The sequence below is a fragment of the Spermophilus citellus genome (genome assembly GCF_964194105.1).
Source record: "Spermophilus citellus genome assembly, chromosome: X".
Lineage (NCBI taxonomy): Eukaryota > Metazoa > Chordata > Mammalia > Rodentia > Sciuridae > Spermophilus > Spermophilus citellus.
This window is the reverse complement of record NC_138190.1, coordinates 105,359,509-105,365,742: the sequence shown is the minus strand read 5'-3', so window position 1 is coordinate 105,365,742 and position 6,234 is coordinate 105,359,509. Positions and strand designations below refer to the sequence as shown.

The 6,234-nt window shown below is 37.2% G+C and overlaps 1 pseudogene across 1 annotated transcript; it reads left to right on the top strand.

Moving 5' to 3' along the window:
- The first annotated feature begins 2,830 nt into the window (after positions 1 to 2,830).
- On the top strand, positions 2,831 to 3,695 carry LOC308639268 (histone deacetylase complex subunit SAP18-like; annotated as a pseudogene). Its single transcript has one exon. The product of its transcript is annotated as a histone deacetylase complex subunit SAP18-like (transcript).
- The last annotated feature ends 2,539 nt before the right edge of the window (positions 3,696 to 6,234 follow it).

The following is a 6,234-nucleotide window of genomic DNA, read 5'->3' as shown; positions in this document are numbered from 1 at the left end:
GATTAGCCAATGGTTTCTTAAATATGGTGCCAAAAGCCAAAGTTACATAAGAAAAAAATAGGTCAATCAGAGTTCGTCCAAATTTAAAACTTTTGTCCTGCAAAGGACACTATATCTGGGTCATGAGGTAACTGTTTAAATTTACAGGAATTGCCAAATGCTTTAAGCAGTGGCTACACTATTTTACATCTCTGCCAGGAATGTATGAGGTTCCCAATTTCTCTGCATACTCACCAACACTTGTTATTTTCTGATTTTAATTTTTTTTTGTTACAGCCCATCTACTAGATGTGAAGTAGTATCACATAGTGGTTTGATATGCACTTCCATGAAGATTAAAATCATGGAATAGGATTAAATTTCTATGGAATAGGATAAAGTATTTACAAGTTATACATCTGACAAGGGTGTATTATCTAGAATATATAAATAACTTTTAAAAGTCAACAATGAGCTGGGTGTCACCCTTACACACCTGTAATCCCAGCAGCTCAGGAGGCTGAGATAGGAAGATTGTGGATTCAAAGCCAGCCTCAGCAATAGTGAGGTGCTAAGCAACTCAGCAAGACCCTGTCTCTAAATAAAATACAAAATAGGGCTGGGGATGTGGCTCAGTGGTTGAGGTTCCCTAGGTTCAATCCCCTGTTCTATCATGGAAATGCATAGTTACAGCATATAAAAACCACAATGCCATACTAGATGGGTGTAACAAAAAATAAAATCAGAAAATAACAAGAGTTGGTGAGTATGCAGAGAAATTGGGAACCTCATACATTCGTGGTAGAAATGTAAAATAGTGCAGCCACTACTTAAAGCACTTGGTAATTCCTCAAATTTAAACATAGTTACTTTGTGACATAGCAATTCCATTCCTGGGTTAATATTCAGTAAAGCAGAAAATGGGTGTTCATTTACAAAAATTTGTAAACAAATGCTAATAGCAGCATTATTTATAGTAGTTAAAAAGTGGACACAATCCAAATATTCATCAACCAAAAAATGGAAAAATGAAAGTGGTACCTCTGTCCAATGGAGTATTATTCAGATATAAAAAGGAAAGAAGGTCAGGCACAGTGGCACACACCTGTAATCCCAGTGGCTCAGGAGGCTGAGGCAGGAGGATTGGGAGTTCAAAGCCAGCCTCAGCAAAAGTGAAGTGCTAAGCAACTCAGTGAGACCCTGTCTCTAAATAAAATACAAAATAGGGCTAGGGATGTGGCTCAGTGGTTGAGTGCCCCAGCTTCAATCCCTGGTACCAAAAAAAAAAAAAAAAAAAATATTGACATAGGCTATGACATGGATGAACTTTGCATATATTATACTATGTGAAAGAAGCCAGACACACAAAGCTAGTTATTATATCATTCCATTTATATAAAATGACAAGAGTAGACAAATCCATAGGGATGGATAGAAAATAGAGTAGTGGTTTCCAAGGAATGAGGGAAGGGGGAATCGGGAGTGACTGCTAATGGGTAAGGGGTTTCTCTTTGAGGTAATGGAAATGTTCTGGAATTAGTGGCAATGGTGACACAACCTTGTGAGTATACCAGCAACTTTATAGGCATTAAGATTGTAAGATTTAAGTTATTTGAATCTCAATTTAAAAGCTTGAAGAGATCCACAATTTCTATATGCTCCTACTAAATTTAGCTTTATGGTATGATCTTCAGAATTCCTATTAAAGTTGTAGTAATTAAGTACATTGTGAGAGAAAGTGACTAAGACATGAATGTGGAAGAGGAGGTGACCATTGTCTAGGAAAGCCTGTTTGGGCCACAGATTTACTGCCATCATGGGCTGTTTTCACTGGAGACTCAAGGTCAATTTTAGAAATTATAGAAACATTGAACATGTGTATTCAAGGAGCGGGAAAAAGCCAGTCTATTTCATTCTTTGTTAAGGGATAGCTAATATCTTGAATTCTATGAACACAAGATCCTGATAAACAATAATGATAGAAAATGACCTGTAATTAGATGCATGTAAGTGAATGAATTATAAGTAGATTTCTGGTACTGTAAAGGACAGGGGAAGGAAGAAGTTGACAGTTTTGATCTGTAAGTGTTCTTGTTAAGCAGCTATAGTTATGCATGAGCATATATGATACACCATCAGCTCTGAGCATTATTTACATTTCAGACTCTAGGAAATGTGTTTTGCCTTTTAGTACATATGAATAAGTATTACTATTGTTCTTATACTTTGAGACCCTGTCTAAAAGAGATCAAGAAGAACCAGGATTGGAATACAAAGCCCCCATTCCCAACCTCTTCCCCAAACCATCCCCATGGGTGACGGAGTTCCATCAACCTATCATTAACATTAGATTGGATTGCTAATATTTGTTGGAATTCAGGCACTGAATGAAGACAATTCCTCTGGGAAGGAATTCGGCTGTACTCCCTTCAGATGTGTTGCACAGCTGTGCTGGCCTTCAGAGCAGAGCCAATTCCCATGTCAAGGTCAGTTTATTTTGTGAGCGGAAGGCAAGTGGAGGCAGAGCCTTACAAAGGCATGGTGGAGCAGGGCCCAACGGCACATGCCTGTAATCCCAGTTCCTCAGGAGGATGAGGCAGGAGGATTACAAGTTTAGGCCAGTTTGGGCAATTGAGCAAGAACCCTGTCTCAAAGTAAAATAGAAAATGGGTTGGGGATTTAGCTTAGTGACAAAGCACCAACCTAACATATGTGAGGCACTGGGTTCAATGCCCAGCACTGGAAAAAAAAAAAAAGGCATGGCGGGTCAGATCGGTAATACACTGCTAAGGAAGTGATGTAGGGCAAGGTACTATGCTGGAATTAAGAACAGATTTGAGACTTCGGGCTCATGCTCGCTGCGGGGGTCGGAGGTCAGGGCGAGCGTCGCGGGCCGAAGAAGGAAGATGGCGGTGGAATCGCGCGTAACCCAGGAGGAAATTAAGAAAGAGCCAGAGAAGCCAATTGACCACGAGAAGACATGCCCGCTGCTGTTGCGAGTCTTCACCACCAATAACGGCCGCCACCACCGAATGGATGAATTCTCCCGCGGAAACGTACCCTCCAGCGAGCTGCAGATCTATACTTGGATGGATGCAACTTTGAAAGAACTAACTAGTTTAGTAAAAGAAGTCTACCCAGAAGCTAGAAAGAAGGGAACACACTTCAATTTTGCAATTGTTTTTATGGATCTTAAAACACCTGGCTATCGAGTTAAGGAGATTGGCAGTACCATGTCTGGCAGAAAGGGGACTGAGGATTCCATGACCTTGCAGTCGCAGAAGTTCCAGATAGGCAATTATTTGGACATAGCCATTACCCCTCCAAATCGAGCACCGCCTCCTTCGGGTGTATGAGACCATATTAAATTATATTTACTATCTCTCAAATTTATTTTTCAGCCAGTTATGTAAAATAAACTTACATACTCTTTCCTCCCCTGATTTTTGCCATTAAGCCTTTAAATTCTAAACAAATTGTAATGCATCTATTTAGGAGTTAGATTTGGATATACTATGGGTATGGATATTAATAGAAAGTCTGTATGTTTCATGCCTCTGTAAAATATGAAGAAAAGTGCTCTTAGTATTATGTGTACAACTGTTAAATATATATGTACAATCAGTCTGAATGTGAAAGTCAATGGAGGCATGGGAATAGGGTTTCATCTCATATATGAAGTTTATACAAAGGTGAAGAATAAAAATACTGAGATTAAAAAAAAAAGAACAGATTTGAATCTGAAATAGTTATAGGGAATGCAAGAGCAGAATAACTAAACTCTACACTTCAGGTCTCAACCCAAAAGATTAGGATTTGAATCATGACACCACATGTATCCTGAAAGCTGGCCACTTTTCTTCCACAACTAGTTTGCCCACACTTTGGTTTTTAGGTTCCAATCAATTCATACTCAAAGAGACCATGTACTCCACATTTCAAGTATTGAGTCTTCTGGTCATATACCCTAAGGAGTCCATTTCACCCTTTAATTTACTTTTTCCAAAGGCACTCAGCAAATATAAGCCAGTAAACAGAATTTAAAATGCCACCCACCTAAATTAACAGTTTCAGAAATGAAATCTCCAAATTTTATCTCCCCCTTCACCTGAAGTCACAGCTACAGCTACACTATGGCTCACCTACTCTCAACATGCTGCTGCAAATTCCTGCCACAGAATGAATCTTTTTTGTTACCTTCTCAGTAGTTCCCATATCAGATGAGATAGAGTTCTGCATGACTAAATCTTTTCATTGTTTTTTTTTTTTTTTTGCTTTTGTATTTTTGTTACTGGGAATGTAACCCAGGGGTACTCTAACACTGAGATACATCCCCAGTGGCCCTTATTTATATTTTGTTGTTTTGAGACAGGGCTTTGATAATTTTCTCAGGCTGCCCTTGAACTTGTAATCTTCTTGTCTCAGCCTCCCAAGTCACTGTGATTACAGGCATGTTTCACCATGCCTGACCTATATATTTTAACCATATAAAAGTTTGAGCACATTTAAGTAGGTGAATTGTGTAGTATTTTAACTATATTTTAATAAAGTCATTATATTTTTAAAAGGTTTGAGTACAAGTTTCAATAATATAGTGGCTGTAGGTACTCAACCCAGTAATTTTGGACATCAATGGCATACAGAAAAAAAAAACAGCTAAAATTAATGAAATCATCCCATTTATTCATGTGCTTTTAAAAAGGCAAGTGAAGGAGAAATCAGGATGAATAACTTGCAAAATAGCCAAAACTGTCCAACTGGTGTGATAGGAACAGACAAATAATAGAAGTATATCATCATTGGCACCTGAATATATTTAGGTTATGCTGATTAGAAATGAAAGCTACTAGAACTTTAAGTCCTGAGGTGAGTTGTTGATGACCAGTGTCTCCCAACTGATCAACAGAGTTAGGTTGACTACAGTAGATAGCCAGAAAGGAGTCCCATTTCTCCATCAGGAGCCCTACATGTGCCTCCTTAAACTGCATATTTTGTTGGAAAGTATACTTTCTCAAAATAAAAGTGCCATTCTTCCCCAAGGAATCCCATGTCAGCTCCCAGAAATAAGACCCAAATACATTTCCTATAATACTTCCCATGGTCACCATATACACTTAATAGAATAATTATACAGTGAAACAATTTTCTGGAATACAAAACAGAGATTATAGTATTGTTAAATCTTGTGCCCCTCAGTATGGAAACCCTTTGTGTGAATTTCCTCATAATGAGAAGGAATGAAAACCCCTCAAGCTAACAGATTTCAGGGGAAAAAAATCCTCCACACTCACACTTGGATAAGTGTAGAGAACAATAAGGCTATAAATAGGCTTATTTTAAATAGGGAAGGCTTTAATGAATGGGAGGTGATATGCATGCTCATTAAGTGTGTGAAATAGCTGGAGTTATAAAACTTGAGCAGAATCACTTTCTCCAACACTTCCCACTATGTGACCCTGAGCATAAATTGATTAATCTAACTCTCAATTTTTTCATCTGTAATATGTAATCTGTAATATCCTTCTTGGATATGCCAAGGGCACCTTATACTACCTTTATCATAATATTGATCACACTGAATTGTAATTGAATTATATATATCTTACTATATTATAAGCCTCTGTGGCTTTTTTACAGTGGCATCCTCATCATCTAGCAGAGTTCTTGCTATGGAGTAGGAATTCAGTAAATTTAGCATTGATTGATTGGTATATAAAACCCTCAGTAATCCCAATTAAAAGAAGTAGCTTGGGTAAAAGTGATGTAAATATACATATTGGTTGACACCTAGAACCCTGAAGTGCAGGAATGAAGAAGAAATTCATCCTAATACATAAAGAAGAATAAATAAGGTACAACAGAGGGGCAAGTTGAAATATATCCTTGCTCATTCAATATAATCTTATTACTAAATAGAATATAGTATTTTAAATTTAAAAAGATATTATAATTGTGAAACATCCAAATTATACAAAAAAACCAATATAATAGACATGTTTCAGTAACCAAGATTAAATATATTAACATTTTGCTAAACATAATTTACATTTCTTTTTCTCAACAAAATATTACAGATACAGCTAAAGTCCCATTACCTTTCCACCCTCCCCAGAGGTAGGTATTATCCTGAAGTTGCTGTGTATCCTTCCCATGTGTAGCTCTATACTCTTACTATAATTACATCCATTAATATGCTCTGTTGTTTTGTGTATTTTTAAATTTTCTTAAATAGTATCATACTTTTCATATCCTTTT